The sequence below is a fragment of the Ambystoma mexicanum genome, chromosome 6q (genome assembly GCF_040938575.1).
Source record: "Ambystoma mexicanum isolate Mex_15411 chromosome 6q, UKY_AmexF1_1, whole genome shotgun sequence".
Classification (NCBI taxonomy): Eukaryota; Metazoa; Chordata; class Amphibia; order Caudata; family Ambystomatidae; genus Ambystoma; species Ambystoma mexicanum.
This window is the reverse complement of record NC_090937.1, coordinates 119,246,759-119,268,015: the sequence shown is the minus strand read 5'-3', so window position 1 is coordinate 119,268,015 and position 21,257 is coordinate 119,246,759.

Below are 21,257 nucleotides of genomic sequence, written 5' to 3'. Positions count from 1 at the left end.
CAAGGTGAGGAGGGGTCGGCCAGAGAGCGGAGGAACTGGCACCTGGCGTCCCCTGCGGACACCTGCAGACACACAGGGAGCCGCACTGTAGGAGTCGCCCTTGGCCTGGGGCCCTTAGCCGCGGGGGCTGCCGGGCAGAGGGCTGCCCAGGAGGGGGGAGGTTATAGGCAGAGGGAGAGGAAGGGGGGGTGGTGTGGGCGGGCAGGGAGGCGGGGAGGGAGGGGAAGACCAGGAAGTGGGAGGGGGGAGCAGGAGCAGGTCAAACACCGCGCTAGGAGCGCGAGGGAAAAAATTCAACTTTCTTTTTCCTTTCTTTTTCAAAAAAAAAAAAAAAACAAAAAAAAAACACAGAAACACTCACGTAGGCCCAGGCAGGGCTTTCCAGGCCTGCTGATCCCCTCAGGCCACCGGTGACCGCTCTCCACGCTCAGCTGGAGAAAAGAAGCGAGCGTGGGGAACGGCCGTCGAGTAGGCCAGAGGGGAGGCAGGCACACAGCCAATCAGAGGGGGGGGTGGGCGGGCAGGGAGGCGGGGAGGGAGGGGAAGACCAGGAAGTGGGAGGGGGGAGCAGGAGCAGGTCAAACACCGCGCTAGGAGCGCGAGGGAAAAAATTCAACTTTCTTTTTTAAAAAAAAAAAAAAAAAAAAAAAAAAACAGAAACACTCACGTAGGCCCAGGCAGGGCTTTCCAGGCCTGCTGATCCCCTCAGGCCACCGGTGACCGCTCTCCACGCTCAGCTGGAGAAAAGAAGCGAGCGTGGGGAACGGCCGTCGAGTAGGCCAGAGGGGAGGCAGGCACACAGCCAATCAGAGGGGGGGGTGGGCGGGCAGGGAGGCGGGGAGGGAGGGGAAGACCAGGAAGTGGGAGGGGGGAGCAGGAGCAGGTCAAACACCGCGCTAGGAGCGCGAGGGAAAAAATTCAATTTTCTTTTTCCTTTCTTTTTTTAAAAAAAGCACAGAAACACTCACGTAGGCCCAGGCAGGGCTTTCCAGGCCTGCTGATCCCCTCAGGCCACCGGCGACCGCTCTCCACGCTCAGCTGGAGAAAAGAAGCGAGCGTGGGGAACGGCCGTCGAGTAGGCCAGAGGGGAGGCAGGCACACAGCCAATCAGAGGGGGGGGTGGGCGGGCAGGGAGGCGGGGAGGGAGGGGAAGACCAGGAAGTGGGAGGGGGGGAGCAGGAGCAGGTCAAACACCGCGCTAGGAGCGCGAGGGAAAAAATTCAACTTTCTTTTTCCTTTCTTTTTTTAAAAAAAGCACAGAAACACTCACGTAGGCCCAGGCAGGGCTTTCCAGGCCTGCTGATCCCCTCAGGCCACCGGCGACCGCTCTCCACGCTCAGCTGGAGAAAAGAAGCGAGCGTGGGGAACGGCCGTCGAGTAGGCCAGAGGGGAGGCAGGCACACAGCCAATCAGAGGGGGGGGTGGGCGGTCAGGGAGGCGGGGAGGGAGGGGAAGACCAGGAAGTGGGAGGGGGGGAGCAGGAGCAGGTCAAACACCGCGCTAGGAGCGCGAGGGAAAAAATTCAACTTTCTTTTTCCTTTCTTTTTTTAAAAAAAGCACAGAAACACTCACGTAGGCCCAGGCAGGGCTTTCCAGGCCTGCTGATCCCCTCAGGCCACCGGCGACCGCTCTCCACGCTCAGCTGGAGAAAAGAAGCGAGCGTGGGGAACGGCCGTCGAGTAGGCCAGAGGGGAGGCAGGCACACAGCCAATCAGAGGGGGGGGTAGGCGGGCAGGGAGGCGGGGAGGGAGGGGAAGACCAGGAAGTGGGAGGGGGGGAGCAGGAGCAGGTCAAACACCGCGCTAGGAGCGCGAGGGAAAAAATTCAACTTTCTTTTTCCTTTCTTTTTTTAAAAAAAAAAGCACAGACATGAGTGGGGGCCTGGTGGAGGCTGCCACTGCACTGCTGTGGGGTGGGGGTGCAGGGGGACATGAGTGGGGGCCTGGTGGAGGGTGCCCCTGCAATGCTGGGGGTGGGGGTGCAGGGGGACATGAGTGGGGGCCTGGTGGAGGGTGCCCCTGGATGCTGGGGGGTGGGGGTGCAGGAGGACATGAGTGGGGGCCTGGTGGAGGGTGCCCCTGGATGCTGGGGGGTGTGAGTGGTGGGAGACATGAGTGGGGGCCTGGTGGAGGGTGCCCCTGGATGCTGGGGGGTGGGGGTGCAGGGGGACATGATTGGGGGCCTGGTGGAGGATGCCCCTGCACTGCTGGGTGGTGGGGGTGGTGGGAGACATGAGTTGGACATGAGTGGGGGCCTGGTGGGGGCTGCCCATGGTGGCTGGGTGGTGGGGGTGGTGGTAGACATGGGTGGGAGCCTGGTGGAGGGTGCCCCACACTGCTAGGGGGGGTGGGGGTGGGTGGGAGACATGACTGGGGGCCTGGTGGAGGGTGCCCCTGCACTGCTGGGGGGTGGGGGTGGTGGGAGACATGAGTTGGACATGAGTGGGGGCCTGGTGGGGGCTGCCCATGGTGGCTGGGGGGTGGGGGTGGTGGAAGACATGGGTGGGAGCCTGGTGGAGGGTGCCCCACACTGCTGGGGGGGTGTTGATGGGTGGGAGACATGAGTGGGGGCCTGGTGGAGGGTGCCCCTGGATGCTGGAGGGTGGGGGTGGTGGGAGACATGAGTGGGGGCCTGGTGGAGGGTGCCCCTGGATGCTGGGGGGTGGGGGTGGTGGGAGACATGAGTGGGGGCCTGGTGGAGGGTGCCCCTGCACTGCTGGGGGGTGGGGGTGCAGGGGGACATGAGTCGGGGCCTGGTGGAGGCTGCCCCTGGATAGTGGGGGGTGGGGGTGGTGGGAGACATGAGTGGGGGCCTGGTGGAGGCTGCCCCTGCACTGCTGGGGGGTGGGGGTGGTGGGATACATCAGTGGGGGCCTGGTGGAGGCTGCCCCTGGTGGCTGGGGGGTGGGGGCGGTGGGAGACATGAGTGGGGGCCTGGTGGAGGGTGCCCCTGCACTGCTGGGGGGTGGGGGTGCAGGGGAACATGAGTGGGGGCCTGGTGGAGGGTGCCCCTGGATGCTGGGGGGTGGGGGTGCAGGGGGACATGAGTGGGGGCCTGGTGGAGGGTGCCCCTGCACTGCTGGGGGGTGGGGGTGGTTGGAGACATGAGTTGGACATGAGTGGGGGCCTGGTGGGGGCTGCCCATGGTGGCTGGGGGGTGGGGGTGGTGGTAGACATGAGTGGGGGCCTGGTGGAGGGTGCCCCATGACTGCTGGGGGGTGGGGGTGCAAGGGGACTTGAGTGGGGGCCTGGTGGAGGCTGCCCCATGACTGCTGGGGGGTGGGGGTGCAGGGGGACATGAGTGGGGGCCCGGTGGAGGCTGCCCCATGACTGCTGGGGGTGCAAGGGGACATGAGTGGAGGCCTGGTGGAGGCTGCCCCTGGTGGATGGGGGGTGGGGGTGCAGGGGGACATGAGTGGGGGCCTGGTGGAGGGTGCCCCTGGATGCTGGGGAGTGGGGGTGGAAGGGGACATGAGTGGGGGCCTGGTGGAGGCTGCCCCTACACTGCTGGGGGGTGGGGGTGGTGGGAGACATGAGTGGGGGCCTGGTGGAGGCTGCCACTGGTGGCTGGGGGTGGGGGTGGTGGGAGACATGAGTGGGGGCCTGGTGGAGGGTGCCCCTGCACTGCTGGGGGGTGGGGGTGCAGAGGGACATGAGTGGAGGCCTGGTGGAGGCGGCCCCTGGATGCTGGGGGGTGGGGGTGGTGGGAGACATGAGTGGGGGCCTGGTGGAGGCTGCCCCTGGATGCTGGGGGGTGGGGGTGGTGGGAGACATGAGTGGGCGCCTGGTGGAGGGTGTCCCATGACTGCTGGGGGGTGGGGGTGCAAGGGGACATGAGTGGGGGCCTGGTGGAGGCTGCCCCATGACTGCTGGGGGGTGAGGGTGCAGGGGGACATGAGTGGGGGCCTGGTGGAGGCTGCCCCATGACTGCTGGGGGGTGGGGGTGCAAGGGGACATGAGTGGGGGCCTGGTGGAGGCTGCCCCTGGTGGCTGGGGGGTGGGGGTGGTGGGAGACATGAGTGGGGACTGGTGGAGGGTGCCCCTGCACTGCTGGGGGGTGGGGGTGCAGGGGGACATGAGTGGGGGCCTGGTGGAGGGTGCCCCTGGATGCTGGGGGGTGGGGGTGCAAGGGGACATGAGTGGGGGCCTGGTGGAGGCTGCCCCTGCACTTCTGGGGGGTGGGGGTGGTGGGAGACATGAGTGGGGGCGTGGCGGAGGCTGCCCCTGGTGGCTGGGGGGTGGGGGTGGTGGGAGACATGAGTGGGGGCCTGGTGGAGGGTGCCCCTGCACTGCTGGGGGGTGGGGGTGCAGGGGGACATGAGTGGGGGCCTGGTGGAGGCTGCCCCTGGATGCTGGGGGGTGGGGGTGGTGGGAGACATGAGTGGGGGCCTGGTGGAGGCTGCCCCTGGATGCTGGGGGGTGGGGGTGGTGGGAGACATGAGTGGGGGCCTGGTGGAGGCTGCCCCTGCACTGCTGGGGGGTGGGGGTGCTGGGTGACATGAGCAGGTGTGCAGGGTAGTCCCCTGTGGTGTCGGCTGCCTGCAGGGGCCGTGGAGGGTGTACAGGGAATACCTGGGAGCACACAGCCAAATCGCGTGTAGAATTTCCCGCGTACCCCTGTCATACACGTACCCAGCCAAATCGCATGTGGAAATTCACGCGCACGTACCCTGCCAAATCGCGTGTGGGACTTCCCGCGCACCCCTGAAATCCACGTACCCAGCCAAGTCGCGTTCGAGACTTCCCACGCACCCCTGAGATCCACGTACCCAGACAAATTGCGTGTGGAAATTGCTGCGCACGTACCCGGGCAAATCGCGTGTGGAACTTCCCGCGCACCCCTGAAATCCACGTACCCTGCCAAATCGCGTGTGAGACTTCCCGCGCACCCCTGAGATCCACGTACCCAGACAAATCGCGTGTGGAAATTCCCGCGCACGTGCCCGGCCAAATCGCGTGTGGAACTTCCCGCGCACCCCTGAAATCCACGTACCCTGCCAAATCGCGTGTGAGACTTCCCGCGCACCCCTGAGATCCACGTACCCAGACAAATCGTGTGTGGAAATTCCCGCGCACGTACCCGGCCAAATCGCGTGTGGAACTTCCCGCGCACCCCTGAAATCCACGTACCCTACCAAATCGCATGTGAGACTTCCCACGCACCCCTGAGATCCACGTACCCAGACAAATCGCGTGTGGAAATTCCCGCGCACGTACCCGGCCAAATCGTGTGTGGAACTTCCCGCGCACCCCTGAAATCCACGTACCCTGCCAAATCGCGTGTGAGACTTCCCGCGCACCCCGGAATACACGCACACGTTATTTTTCAGTCAGCGGGTGTCCGTGTTTGTGGGTACCCCTTTGCACGTCATTTGTCCTGGAGGGCCACAGTATAGGACATTCATCATGGCTGTATATAGGTGCTATTTGTTGGCGCACCTTTTGGCGCACATTTATTACAGGCGCAGAGACGCTACCGCCTGCTTTCTTGTGGCGGTCGTGTTTGTGCCTGTGCGCTGGTTTGACCGTGCGCTTTTTTGCCCTATTCGATTCCATGAATACGGGTTGTAGGCGAGCGTGTGGGCGTTCCGCGCACTTGCACCCTGTACTTCTCCCGTGACGCCCACATTTTGGCAAGTTGTTCCCCATTCCGAGTGTTACGCCCCGTGTTCCGCCTACTTTTGTTGTGTGCGCTGCGCTATGTGCGATTTTCGCTGTGACCTGGTGCACGCCGTTAGATGGCCTGTGCGCCAACGTGCGCCGCGCACTTTTTTAGCGCACATCCGATGGTTTTCTCACGCACGGCCTTCCATGAATCGATGTGCGCTGCTTTTCGTGCGATTTTCGCACTTGCACTGCGATTTTCGCTATTCCACTGCGAATCGCACGTTTTTGGCCACTTGCGCCGCGCTAATTATTCCATGAATCGGCCTGATAGTTGGAATACGCCAATGGGAATCTAACTACTTTACACATATCTTTACTCACAGCACACTTCCAACAAACATCCTACCACACCTATACTCACAACATATATGAATGATAACAAACGCATACGCTCTGTAACAAGTATATTTTTAAGAAATGTAGTTGTTTTTTTTAATCCACTATGATTTTTTTCTTCAAATGACTCAATGATTATTTAAAGTCAATACAACAACAGTGTAACAAAGAGCCCCCACCTCTGCACCTTTGGAGCGGGCAGGAGCCCCCACCTCTGCACCGTCGGAGCGGGCAGGAGCCCCCACCTCTACACCTTCGGAGCGGGCATGAGCCCCCACCTCTGCACATTCGGAGCAGGCAGGAGCCCCCACCTCTACACCTTTGGAGCGGGCAGGAGCCCCCACCTCTACACCTTCGGAGCGGGCAGGAGCCCCCACCTCTGCACCGTCGGAGCAGGCAGGAGCCCCTCGCACACACCGAGGCACAGCCAGGACTCCAGGTGTGCCATCCAGTGGAATCCCCTGCTCGCACCCCTCCTGGGCACTTCCTGCCACTACTGCAGTGCCTCACCTGCATGTTTACCCACCTTTTGGCCCACAACCCGCACGCGCCGACATTACAAAAAAACAAAATGTCGGGTGCGATGCGGGATGAAAGCGAGGCTCGGCCTCGACTTCGTTGCTAGGCAACGCGTCTTTGCTTTACATAAACAGGAACTTCCGCCGGCAGGCGGAATAGCCGGCGGCCACCCCAAGGCCACTATAAGGCCAAGCTGCCCTGTTTGCCCCTGTTTGCCGCTGGCAGGCGCGAGGCGTTCGCCCCTATCAAACCTTGCTACTTGGACTTGTTTCCATCACAGGCATCCACCTGCTGCCACCCCTCTCTGTAAAAAGTGCCTTTTGTCTCGGAACCACAAAGTGCCGAGTGCCAGGTCTCCTGCTCCTCCTGGAACCCACCTACAACATCCTGATTATGCATGCACCTATTCAGGGTAAGAAGCTCACCACAAGCATACTACCCAAACCGTTACTGTAACCTTGTTGCACTGTTTGTTCACACTGCTACTAGTAATTGACTTCAAGTCACTCTTCTCATGCTGCTTGAACATTGACACTGGTACACTTGTACATTGCTGCTTGGTCTCACAACACCCGTACTACATCCTTGTCACATACACATACCTGTGTATGGCTGTGTGGTGTGGCCTGAGTACACTCGCCACTTTCAACTGTGTTGTGCCTTATGGTCGCCTCAGACCACTTTAAACGGTGTCATGCATTATGGTCGCTCTCAGACCACTTTATATTGTGTTGTGCCTTATGGTCGCCCCAGACCACTTTAAATTGTGTTGTGCCTTATGGTTGCCCCAGACCACTTTAAATTATGTTGTGCCTTATGGTCGCTTTCAGACCACTTTAAATTGTGTTGTGCCTTATGGTCGCCCCAGACCACTTTAAATTGTGTTGTGCCTTATGGTTGCCCCAGACCACTTTAAATTATGTTGTGCCTTATGGTCGCTTTCAGACCACTTTAAATTGTGTTGTGCCTTATGGTCACCCCAGACCACTTTAAATTGTGTTGTGCCTTATGGTCGCCTCAGACCACTTTAAACGGTGTCATGCATTATGGTCGCTCTCAGACCACTTTATATTGTGTTGTGCCTTATGGTCGCCCCAGACCACTTTAAATTGTGTTGTGCCTTTTGGTCGCTTTCAGACCACTTTAAATTGTGTTGTGCCTTATGGTCACCCCAGACCACTTTAAATTGTGTTGTGCCTTATGGTCACCCCAGACCACTTTAAATTGTGTTGTGCCTTATGGTCACCCCAGACCACTTTAAATTGTGTTGTGCCTTATGGTCGCCCCAGACCACTTTAAATTGTGTTGTGCCTTATGGTCGCTTTCAGACCACTTCAAATTGTGCTGTACCTTATGCCTTTGTCAATCTCTAGGTGCCATGCCCCAGTATATATGCATTATTAGCCATGATTAGGACTCTCAATCCTAGGCGCCATGTTGTAATATGTTTACATATTAGCCACGATTAGGACACTCCAAGTCTGAACCCTTGCTGTAGCATATCCGCCTTACAGATACTAACAGGATCTTCCAACCTAGATTGATAGTACATCTGCACCCCAGTCCCTACCGGACTTGCCAAATACAGGCAGTATCTTGCCACTCCCACAATATGTATGCTACTACCTGCTTCTCACACACACGCGGTACCACAGCCTGGACTCTTCTAACCATCACCATAACAATGGCCCTTACCAACTCTACACCCTGCAACTTGCAAGAGAGACACCTGCGACTTAGAGCTAGGCTCCCACGACTTTATGACATCAAAAATAAAAGAACCAATCCACCAGTACCCACGCGCACCTCCACTGCCATTAATCCTAACCTCCCAGACCCTGTGACGATAAATCGTCCTGAACCACTTGATTACCTATACTACAAACAGAGGAGACCTAACCACCCTAAACCCAGATCTGCCAAAGATAACACGATAAGTCCAACACTATCAGGAGCCCTTATTAATGCTAGGTCCCTTATAGCACACAATACCGAAATAGCTGATATACTGTCTATGGACAATTTAGATATCCTTGCTGTCACTGAAACCTGGCTCCATGATGCAGCTGGTCCTGCCCTCTCGACTGCCATACCAGATAATTTCAATATCCTAAGAGTCGACCGACCTAACACCAGAGGAGGCGGCCTGGCCATCATAACCAAAACACATCTAGCTGCCAGACTCGCCCCACACCCAGCTTTAACATCGTGTGAACTTCTCTCAGCTAAAATACCTATCTCAAATAACAGCACACTAACTATATTTGTTGTGTACAGACCACCAGGTCCACTAGGCAACTTTGAGGAAGACCTATCCAGCCTCCTCTCTGACAGCATTAAAGACTCCACTCAGCTCCTTCTACTAGGCGACTTTAACCTAGGCTTTAATGACGCTGAAGACAAACAAGCCCAAGCAATCCAATCCATTCTAGTCAATCACGACATTACCCAAAATGTCCTAGTTCCTACACATGCAAAAGGACGTACACTAGACTGGATAGCCAACCACAACTGCAACATCACCATCTCTAGTATCCTACCTCAAATATGGACTGACCATTATCTTATATGCTTTACAGCCAACATCGAACCTCCCAAAACTAATAAGAATAAAATAGCACCCCCCCATGCCAACAAGAAGTAAAAAAGAAATCACAGCTGAAAAACTACTTCCACTTCTCCTACCAACTCTCACAGCTAGTTCTAATGAATCCAACCCTAGTGAGTTAGTTGAATCATTTAACAACTCCATGACCAAAGCTCTAGACTTGATTGCCCCTACCAAACTCCATAAAAGTAAACGTGAAACTCATCTTAACTCTTGGTTCACCCCCCATCTCAAAGAAATGCGTATCCAAAAACGCAAACTCCAAGCTATTTGGAGACATACTCCTTCTGCTGACAATAAAACCACACTTGCTAACTTTGCCAAAAAATACAAAAAGGAAATTATTCAAACAAAAAAAGATTCATTCAATGATAGAATCAGTAAAGCCAACTCTAACTCCAAAGAGCTCTTCACCATTCTCCGTGAATTGGAAAATCCTATTGCCCCTACAGACAATGTCCCCAAGGACAAATCCTTGTGCACTAGTATCCAAAATGCTCTAGCAAATAAAATCACAACCCTTCAATCTAAAATTGCTAAGAAAAAAGCCTCTTTGAGCCCTTGTGGAACTCACACCACCCCATTGAAGGAGTTACCCAGCAAACCCACCCAAAATAACGGTAAACCCTTCAGGTTTACCAATATCTCTATATTGGAAACGGAAAAGGTCATTCTGTCCCTTAAACCGTAGAATTGCCAAGGTGACAGTTGCCCTGCGCAAATCATCAAGGATGCAGCCAGAGATCTAGCACCCTTCATCTCGAAACTTATCAATGCCTCCTTCAACACGAGCAGTGTACCCACCAACCTCAAAGAATCCTGGGTTCTCCCCCTTCTCAAAAAACAGACACTTGACCCAGCTATCCCCACTAACTACAGGCCTATTACTACGGTCCCATTTCTCCTTAAAATCATTGACAGAGTAGCCTACCTCCAAATCCAAAACTATTTGGAGACGCACCAACTATTAGGTTCACGGCAATCTGGCTTCAGACCACTGCACGGTACTGAAACGGCCCTCATTGACCTCAAGACTGTACTGTAAAATGTACTGTAATTTTGGGGCCAGAGCCTTAGTAGCCTTTCTGAGGTTATGTACATTCTTCCTTGGTGTTTTCCAGGATTGTTGGAATGGGTTGATTTCATGAGTTAGTTAGGAAGAAGGTGATTTCAAGGTGAAGGGTCAGTTGGAGGCTCATGCTGTCTTTGAGTAATCTGATACATTTTAGTAGTCTGTCATCAAGTGAAACTTTGGTTGTGTGTTTAACCTGGAACTTAATGGTTCCTTTATTGTATGTATTTATGGCTATTTTGTCTTTTTTGTATGGTGGGATGGTTGTGCCCCATTGTCGTCCTTTATTTTTATGGAATTTACAAAATTGATTGAAAATGGTTGTGAGAGTCATCTGCCGGAGATGTAGGTGATTAGTAAAAATGTGAATACCAGTGCACCATTTTTGTTATTCGTGGTTTAATGGTTTGAATACATATGTTGAATGGGAACAAAGTCTTGTCTTGCAATACCAGCAAGCCAAGAGACTAGATGTGGCCCTGATACGGGAAAATCCTATATCAGTGGGGGAAACCATATGAAGCCTCCTTACCTAAATTGCACCAAGATAAATCAACACAAATTAAACAGTCTAAAAATTGCTGTGCGCATCCCTTTAAAAAAAGAGCTCAACCAATGCAGGCATTAGACAAGATTGCTACCTTAAGCCGTTAATCCAATGTAGGTATCCATGGTCCTTAGTACTGGTGTTGTTTAGGCCATGAATCAGGCTATATAGAAAACTTTATTCTTTATTCGGACACGCCATTAAAACAAAAATAATCTCAAAATAAATAAAATATACAATTACCCGTCCTCAACAGGTAATGCAATGCAAATTATCAGAAAGTCACAATGCATTAAAACACCTTATTGAAAAGAATAAAAAACCATCACCCATTGCTTTTAACGTCAACCAACACGTTCTTGATAAAATGATCTAAGTCTGTTAACATTTTCGCATCATCACAGTTTAGAATGTAATTAATAGCATCCTTGCATGTCCGTAGTCGGTTTTTAATAAAAGCAGGCCTTAACCACTACTTCCTTACTGTCATCAAAAATGTACAGTCCAATAAAAAATGCCATATATCTTCTACTTCGCCCCCAACTCGCAGGGACAAACCTTTTCTCTGTCCAGCCATGAAGTTCTTGATCTTAGGGGGAGTATATTTAACTTAGTCATGTGTATAAGTCTTCGGTATACAGGGAACTTAAGTACAGCCGGGAAGCTGGGTAATGGAGAGTAATGTTTCAATTAATTTAAATGTTCTCTCCTCTTCCCTCATGAAAATCATTGTCCTCCCTTTTTTCTGCTCTCTCCTTTAGAAGAGTGCTGCAGTGACTGCGGTATCATTTGCACAGTGCCTTTTCATCCCCCAGCTTACATGCCTCCATTAGGTTGATTCCATCGTTCTACCAACTCTTTGTTCCATTACTTGAGCTAAGCACTGAGTCATACTGGGCAGTCGTAATGTTTGTACTTAGTGGGGGAATCAAATGCACATTTACCAAAAAATTGAAAACCTCCTTTGACTTTGAAAAGATAAACTTACTGTACCTAGTTAATTTCTTAGTGCGTCCCCTACAGTTGTAGTAGGCAAACCTGTGATCTTCCGTAACCCTCTGTTCATCATTATGTCTGAGGTAGTGCATTGAGCTGCACCCCAGATCTGTGCACCATACAGAACAGCAGCGTTAATTTTAGATCCCAAGGCATGGAGGCACTTACCCAATAATTTCCCACCAAAATAGTAATACAAACATCAAAGGCCCTTTAGATCCCTTGATGCTTACTTCGCTGCCATCTTTATATGATTATTCAATCTCCCACCTTCTGAAAACAACAAGCCCAAGTACTTGTATTCTTCCACCACCTCAAGTTTCTTTTACTTCAAACACCATCTGAAAGCTGGTTTCTTCTTGCAAAGTACTTGTATTTTAGATTTAGAGTGATTCAACCGAAGACCTAGATCTTTCAAATATTTATAAGCATAATCTAAATTCCTCATTCTCCCGCAGAAAGGTCGAACAGTGCTGTATCGTCTGCATATAATAAGGCACTGAACATCAATCACTCCATTTAAGATAGGGGGAATGAAACCCTGCGTTGTTGCATGTGGGTTAAATTATGGAGGAAGAGAGCATACAATAAAGGGACCAAGGGGCAGCCTTGCTTTACACCCAAGTTTAAAATAAAAGATTGATCAATGGTAGAGAATCTTCTTTGGAAGCCTGCTTGTATATCTGGAATTATTATATTGTCCTGAGCCTACTCTTCCAGATAGTGAGCCAGAGAGCCCACACATGGAAATACCCAAAGATATGGAATATAAATGGGCGTGTGGACCATTTATTCAATTTTAGCATGGTCGAACATCCTGTATTTTGCATAATTTTGAATTTATTTCTTGCGTGTGTCATGCCGACTTTGTATGCGCAATATAACGTTGTGCCTTTTAATAATAATTTTGTGCAACATATTTTTGCATGTGTCATGCAGATAATCTTGTGACTTTTATTAATTATTTTGGGCGTGTGTTATGCTGAGTTCATTTGCCTTTTGTGCCTTTGATTTCGCATTTCATACAGCAGCTGTTTACGATAGCAACATAAGTCGTTGTTAACTATAAGTGTATCTAAGCTTCTGCATTATAAAGCTTTATTTTCTTTTAATCCTTTTTTTAAATTATAAATCTTACCTGTTTTTTATTAGAATTTTTTAAGAATCTTCTGTTTGTCATCTCACAGAAAACAATCGTTTAATAATCGTCTCACGTTCCTTTCTTTCTACTTCCTGATACCTTAATCTTGCGTAATCTGGTGTGAGATTTCTGAAAGCGAAACCATCCAAAATACGGCATATGAAATGTAAGTATATATATATGTAATTCTGTATCCATTCTATGTTTACTTAGAGAACGTACACTATTCTTACTAACCTAACTACATCTAACTATTTAAAGTGTTTCGAATGTAATAAGTTTCACTCTACATTGTTTGTGCATTCAAACATATACATTTTGGGCTTTTACGCTGCATGGTTTTCTAATGCGTATATATCACGTAGATCCTCTCGTAATTGTCTTGCTTCAGCTATCCTGAAAAGCAATTGGGCGATAACAGTGGAGATCCGTTGTGTACCCCTTTTTGAAAATCGGAATAATTAGACTTGTTCTCCACAATTGCGGCAATTGAAGAGTTTCAGCAATTCAGTAAAAAGGCTGAAGCAAAACCAGAGCCCACCAATTCGCTGAGGTTCTATATACTTCAGGTCTTAATCTATCTGGTCCTGCCTCTTTTCCATTCTTTAAACCTATAGTGTGTTCCTCTATTTCTTCCAGAGTGAAGAGAGGGCGAGATTGCACTTCCGCAGCTGGAAAAGATTAATTTTTCACTTAGACCACTTTGGCATAAAACATTTCTTTGAAATGTGCACTCCACTGTTTCAAGGGTGCCCGGCCCTTTACCGCCTGAGAAACCTCTTTTCACCATTCCCCAAAATCCTTTTGGGCGGTTTTCCATTACAGACCTATGTAACAGATCCCGTTGTAGATCTATACATTTATTTTTGTTTTCCTTTTTGCAGTTTTTATATGCTATTTTAAGAGATTGCAACTGGTCAGGAAGAATATACTCATGTAAAGACACCAAGGGCCTCATTACGATTTTGGCGGTAGCCATGCCGCTATTGGTGGCATGGCTGCCGCCAAAATCGGGTCCGGATCCGGGTTCCCAGAATGAGGAATTACCGGGCCATTCCGAGTTCGGAGGGCCCGGTAATTCCTTCCTCTGGAAACCCGGACCCAGGCCTTCCCCATTCCCATTTCAGCCCCCATAGGGCTGAATGGGATTGGGAATGGGAGCAAACAACGGGCCGATTACGAGCGGCCCGTGGTTTGCTCCCTCTTCCCCTCGCGGGACCCAGTCTCCAAATCAGGCGGTACGAGGTTGACGGCGCCGGCACCTTTACCGGTGCCGTTAACCCCTTACCGCCTGACTCGTAATGAGGCCCCAAGTGTAGATTCCTTTTTGCTATACGACATTTGTTGTCAAACCATGGAGCGTTTGACTTATTTATAATACGTTTCGGAGAGCCGGAAATTACAGCCTCTATGAACAATTTTGTAAATGTGTGACAAAAGTTGAGTGAAACATATTCCTATTTCATAGTGACACTGGGACCTCAGATAATTACTGTGCAAAGCTGTAGATTCCTCGTCACATAGGTGGAAGTTGGGTCAGATTTTCAAGGTTGCTAGCTTCAGAAGGCCGCATACCCCCAGCTGCCACCTTTACAGTATTGGGTTATGATCATTCACTGGGCGTTCTTGGATATCAAAGTCCTTCACCTTGTACACATTAAAACAATCTACTAGGCAGTAATCTGTCAGAGTTCTCTTATGGCCAGCTTTTAAAGTTGGTTTTGGGGGTTTGTCCCCTCTACACCTACCATTTAACTCTACGAATAAGTCATTATTCATAAATGAATCCAATATCTGGCCCACTGTAAATAGAGCCCCTTTATGCTTCTCTCAGGGACACAGCACAGTTCCTCTATCATTAAGTTTTCTTGTGGGGTCTTTCTTATTCTGGCCCAGTTTGGCGTTCAGATATCCAATCAATATCATCTTGTCTGCTTACATTTTCACCCGGCTCCTTAACAGGTAGAGTTTGCTCCTGAGACTGACAATTAATTTACAGTTGGGAGGGACATAAGTGTTTATTATCGTTATATTTTGTTGGAAAAGAGGATGTTTACAAAGGGTCACTGCTAGGGATACTATCTTCGGTGAGCTGCCACTTGCAGTCAGAGCATTATATTCCTTCCTTACAAGTGTCAATAAATATCTGCTCCGTCTGTTAGAACATGGGCTGACCGCTTTAGCCATGAATATGCTATATCTTGGAAAACAGCATTCCAAAAATGTGCCATCATACGTCCATGCCTCTTGTAGGCAAATGACATCATGTCCACTCAGCCATTCGATCCAGTCGGCATCCATTAGCTTTTTGTTTCAACCAGCGATGTTCCAGCAGCTCACAATTTTTAGCGCTGGAGCATCGCCAAGCATTTCCGTATGAATCAGGGAGAATAGTTAATGACTAGAAAAAAAGGACTGAAAGCACCAACAAAATCCTGCAAGAAATTAACTCTGGTTGAACACACCCTTAAACAGTTATTTGTGAGCATCTCATATGCTGCTCTTAGGTCATAATGTTTCAAAATGTATATAATTCAGCTTTACATCATCAACAATGTTGAAAAGTACAAAATCAGGTTCTAGGGTTTATAGTAGAAGAGTATAGTGCATTTAATTTCTGGTAGCATGGTACACTCCATCACATCATCAGGAAGGTTCAAAGAGCATATTCCAGTTCCATGTCTTCCAGTGTAACAGCAGAGAACATAATGGAGGATGTAGTGATGAAAAATTCTTTGTCTTCCATTAAATTGGCACAACAATCCTACAATGTGCTTTCCAGTTTCAGATCATATGGTAGACAAGTACAGTAATCTGCAGTGAAGGTGTACGTGAAGGTTGTAATGTTAGCTCTACACCTTCCAATACAGTTGCATATTCAACTATGGGGAAGTAATGCTTACAAGTACAGGTTAAGGTTGTAGGGCTTCCAGTAGACACATATAGTATATTTTTGGATTCATATTGTATTTAGTGTATTCATCTTGAGCATGCACACTTGCATTTATTATTGGTTGAGTCTTCTTGGGAGCTATTATCATGTCTTTCCAGCCCTGTGTCGAAAGAGAAAGCATATTGTGCCTCCTATTGTAATACATGTTAATATTGGCCTACGCCAAGCTGCTCGAAAGTCGCTTGTGAAAGAAATTTGTGTCGCAAGGTCCTGACCTTAAATCAATGTAAGCCGCCATTTTAGGTCAAACCGCCATTTTAAGATTTGCTTTGTAAATGTCACCCTGTGAGTTAAAATGGTGGACGATGTCATTTCAGAATACAACATGGCCGTCTTGACCTCTGTACATAGCTAATATGTAACTTGCCTGCAGGCCACTTGTTGAGGTCGTGAACTGAGATCTTGTCCTTCGTTGACCTGTGTGTAGAAGGATTACTCGTGTAATGAAACTAATCCACGAGCATATGTTGAAACAATGTATTCAAATACTGAACGTAGAACATCTGTTTAACTACATTGTATTAATGTTTGAGAATGCCTGCATGGAAAAAACTTAGAATACACAGTTATTGCATAGGCTTGTTGATACATGTATTAAGGGCAAACCAGTTATATGCGGTTGTTCGAGACTTGGCACGAACCCTAGATCGGTGATGTGTTAAATGGAATATTAACCCGAAGTGGGGCTGGACATCGCGCCCACCAAGTGTATAAAAAGCGAATGTATTCTAATGTACAACGTTTCTCACTGAACACACTGAACCACGCTGGAGTTTGTTGTGTTGTACTGAGGGCCGATAGCTATCTGATTTTGCTCTGTTTTTGTAACTGGATTCAGTATAAAATAAAGTACTTTGTATGTTCCTTTGTAACCCGTGTTCGGTGTATTTCCTTTTGGGGTACTCAGCCTCGATAGTTTGATTTTGTTTTCACAGTTGGTGCCTGAACAGGGACCCTCAAGATTGATGCCGGATTGTTGAAGGTTGACGCACGCTATCGGACCGGGATCGGACGGTGTGACATAAGGGGCCCCACTGAAAGAGACACGGCACTTCAGCAGCACTGTACGACCCGATCCTTGGACGATAAGCGTGTGGTCCGAGATGGCATCTTGACGAGGGTCCACTTATCGAGGCGGGCAGATTTGCCAAAATCACCATACACGAGGTAAGATTAGTTAGGTAAGAATCTTAGAAATCTGATCGGGCCTCCTTAGGTTTGGTCAGGTGAGTCGTGACCCGATTCTTAATTTAATCCTGACAATTTGAATTTTGGCGCATTGTATCTGGAAAACATACAAAATAAGGAACCCCTTCAAACACAATTACTCCCTAAGGTAGTAATGGGCTCTCTGCTTCAAAGAAGGGTTTAGAGAGACAAAATACAAAAGCAAAAGTAGAGAGGATATAATCAACTGCACCAATCTATTATCACAAAATATAAATTTTATTAGTAATCATTAAAAAAAATCTTAAAAATACATTCTAAAACCTAGTAGCAAATAAAGTGCAAGTGACAGAGAGCGAAATGCTCACAATTGAATTGTAACAGTACATAACTAGTCTTTCCCTAGACTAGAACACAAATCTTGTTAACACCTTGGTGTGCCCAATACAAGAAAGGAAAATTCATGGTCAGTAAAGACCCAAATACACAAACCAATGGATCTAATCACTGGTGTTATGCCTCGACATGTTTCAGTTCCTTTAATTTCTTTTAGAACTTTCTTCAGGAGGAGATATATCGTCACTTTCTCTTAAACATTCAATGTGGCACTCCGTAATTCTAAAGTGCTCAAAATCTGAAGGTGCAAGCATCAGGGCCAGTGTAGGTCAAAAGGAGACAGGAGATATTTCCGTCTTCGACAAATTTAAATTCTTCAGATCTTGTAGTGATGACCCACATTTACTTGGGAAAGAGAAGTGTTGCAACAACTTAAAAGTAGAGAGAAACATGCACGCCGTCATAAAACGAACGCTGAAAAAGCATTGTTATATGATTAGGACAAACAGTCTGAGGCGACTAAAAATATGGATAGGGCTTTCTCACTTGGTATTCAGAAAATCTATCCTTCTAAAGATCTTCATATTTCTGATGAGTTTATTGACAACTTATTAAATGAACGAAGGCCTGGTGCCTCTGCACCACCTCCGTATGTTCCTCTTCCTGCTGCTTTGCCTCTTCTTCCTGTTATTCCTGCTCCACCTGTTGTTGTTCCCATTGTTCTTGCCCCGCCTAATGTTCCCCTTCCTCCAGCTCCCCCACCTCTTTTTATTGCACCAGTTATAGTACCTCCATCAAATTTGCCTGCTCCTTCTCTTCCAAGTGGTCCTGAGCCGCTTGTAACCAATCGAGGTGCAGGGTCAAAGATTGTCACTCGCAATACTGTACCACCGGAGAAGAAACGTGAGTTAATTGCATGGGCTAAGCATTGTATGGGGAAGGATGATCAAGCTAGTGTTTTTTCCGCACTTTGTAATATGGATAATTTTCCTGAGAAAAATGTTTTTATTGAAGGTTTAGAGATTCAGTTATGTATAATGTGGGGAAGATTAAATAATGCGGATCTTCCGCAAGGGTTAAGGGATCTAAATACTCTAGCACTTTCTAGAGACACTGTGGAGAAGGTAAACAAGCATGTCAAGAGGTTATTTGGGTATAGAAAGGAGTTAGAAAAGTTACAGAACGAGGATGACGAGGAGAAAAATGTGTATGTACAGAAACAGTTCCTTCCGTGTCGTAAATCAATATCTGAGGAAACGCAAATTTGTAAAAAAGATGCGAATAGATGGATTTCAGACATATCGATAACTCCAGTAGAGGTATATGACACATACAGTCAATATACGCTAGAAATGCAGAGGAAAGTGATACAGGTAATGGTAGAGTACCTGCAGGATGAGTGTGTAAAAAGGAAGATTAGTTGTCCCACAGAGTTATTGAGTATTTACAAGAGAGCTTTTTCACTTGACACTTCTTTGACTGCTTTAGCGCTCGATTTAGCTCTGTTGCTTAGTAAGCTCTCGGAGTCACCTACTTCTCAGTTGCCTATGAGAGAGATCCCTCCGACATTTGTCCCAAAGGTCGAGGTTGCGGCCGATGCTGCACGGGGTATAGTTGCTGTGGTCATTCCCGCACATTATGTATCACAGTTTGTTCACGTTCCGTTTTCACGGCAGGAAGTGAACACCATTAAACAGTCTATTCCTGACATTAGGAAAAATCCGACGGGGTTCTATAAAGAGATAGAGTCCGTTTTGCAGTCCTCAGTGTTCACCTTAGGCAACATTGATTTGTTGTTTCCTGTACTCCTGCCTGTAGATTTGTGGAAACAGGTTAGAACTATAGACGACGTACCTGGGTTGGGAGATACGTGGCTTAACATAGCTAGGCTTGATGGAGAAAGGCCAGCGGGAGAGAGACCGCCTCAGGTGATACTAACATTGCCTGACAGAATCATTGCTAAATTAAAAACCATAATTCCCGAAAAGATAATTATTTGGGACAAGCTTACGGCCTGTGTCCAAGGAAAGTCTGAGGGTGCTAACGAGTTTTTTAATCGGTTCGAACAGGTATTCTCGGATTTCAGTGGACAAGACCTAGGCACAGAGTCTGCGAAAATGTTGTTCGTGGACAAATTTGTGCGTGGATTGCTGCCTGACATCCAGTCGCAAATGATGTCTTCTGAGAGTGTTTGGCAGGCGAAATCACAATCAGAAGTACTGCACATGGCTCAGTACTACGAGAACTGTGTCAATAATGAAAAAGATAGGATTGAAAAACAAAAAGGAGTTTGAAAACTAAAGTGCTATTGCAGCAAATTGTTAGAGGCCCCAGAGGGGGTAGTTCTCAGGTTAGAGGTCAGTATGTCCTGCAGGGGAATGTGCCCTTGGGTCCTGTGAACATTAACCAGTGCGCTTATTGTCGCCGAGAGAGTCATTGGTGAGCACAATGCCCCGTCCTTCAACAAAGATCAAATAATACATTTGGTAATATGGGTAGGCGATCCAGAGGTCGCCCAGGTGTAGGGGGCCCTGGTAGAGGTTAGTTTACACAGGAACCTCAGCAACCTTTCTCGCAGGACAATCAGACTCCGAGTGTGGACACCAGGAACATATTTGATCATCCTTCCGCTGCATATTTATCTGAAGCGCTTCCTTTTGATGATATTCTGTTTTGTTAGGATGGCCCTAAGCAGGGTTTGGGACCTACACCTATTCCCGTCAATCAGAAAGGTCCCTACGTTGAAATGGTGGTGGGAAATAGGAAACATCAGTTTTTGATAGACACTGGAGCACAGAAGTGTTCCATTGATCATTCACGGGTTCCAAACATTCCACTGCCAGGGCAAACCAATGTTTCTGTAGGGTTTTCTGGTACACCAGTTGTTTGCCCGGTTTCTATGCTGGTACCTATTTCTTTGGGTCCCTTTACGGACCATTGTCCATTTCTGTTGACTTCGGATTGTGGAGAGAACTTGCTGGGGTTGAATCTGTTGAAAGAATTAAAAGCAGTAATTTATTGTTCTTCTGATGGAGTGCGCTTGACAATTTCACCACAGCAATTTTCTGCCTCGCAATTCTTGACTAGACCTTTGCCTCCAGAATTCATTAATGCACCAGAGAGCTTGTGGGCTGTTGACGACAATGATGTCGGTGTTTTACAGATTGAACCTGTCAAGATAGTTTTGAAGCATGGAATTGAGCTGCCACGCATTCCCCAGAATAAGATTTCAGTTGAGGGCGAGCAAGCTTTGAAATGTATTGTTTCCAATTTTGTGCATCGTGGGGTGATTGAAGAAATTTCAGGAAGTTTGTGTATCAGTCCGATTTTACCCGTGTACAAGAAAGGCGATGATGCAATTCCATTCCGTTTCATAATTGATTTACGTGCCATTAATAAAGTTGTGGCACCACAATTTCCAATTGTGCCTGATGTAACGACAATCCTAACCATGATTCCAGCTACAGCTACTTACTTTAGTGTTGTGGACCTGAAGAATGCTTTCTTTAGTATTCCTATACACAAGGATAGTAGATATTTGTTCGCGTTCACCTTAGGGGGACGTCCGTTCAGATTTACTCATGCACCTCAAGGGTACACAGAGAGTCCTAGCATTTATAGCAGGGCTTTGAAAGAACAACTTGATACCCTTGAATTGCCCTCTACCTGTACTTTGCTTCAGTACATTGATGATTTGCTTCTAGCTGCTGACTCTGAGAGTGCCTGTAAGGAGGGCACTGTGTTATTACTTATCCATCTAGCTAAGCATGGTCACAAAGCTTTGCTTAAAAAATTTCAATATTGTTGTCAGGAGGTCGCCTATTTAGGCTATCTCCTGTCAAAGGAGGGAAGAAGATTGACACCTGAAAGAATAAAACACATTTCTGGCATGTCTGTCCAAAATAGACTAAACCAA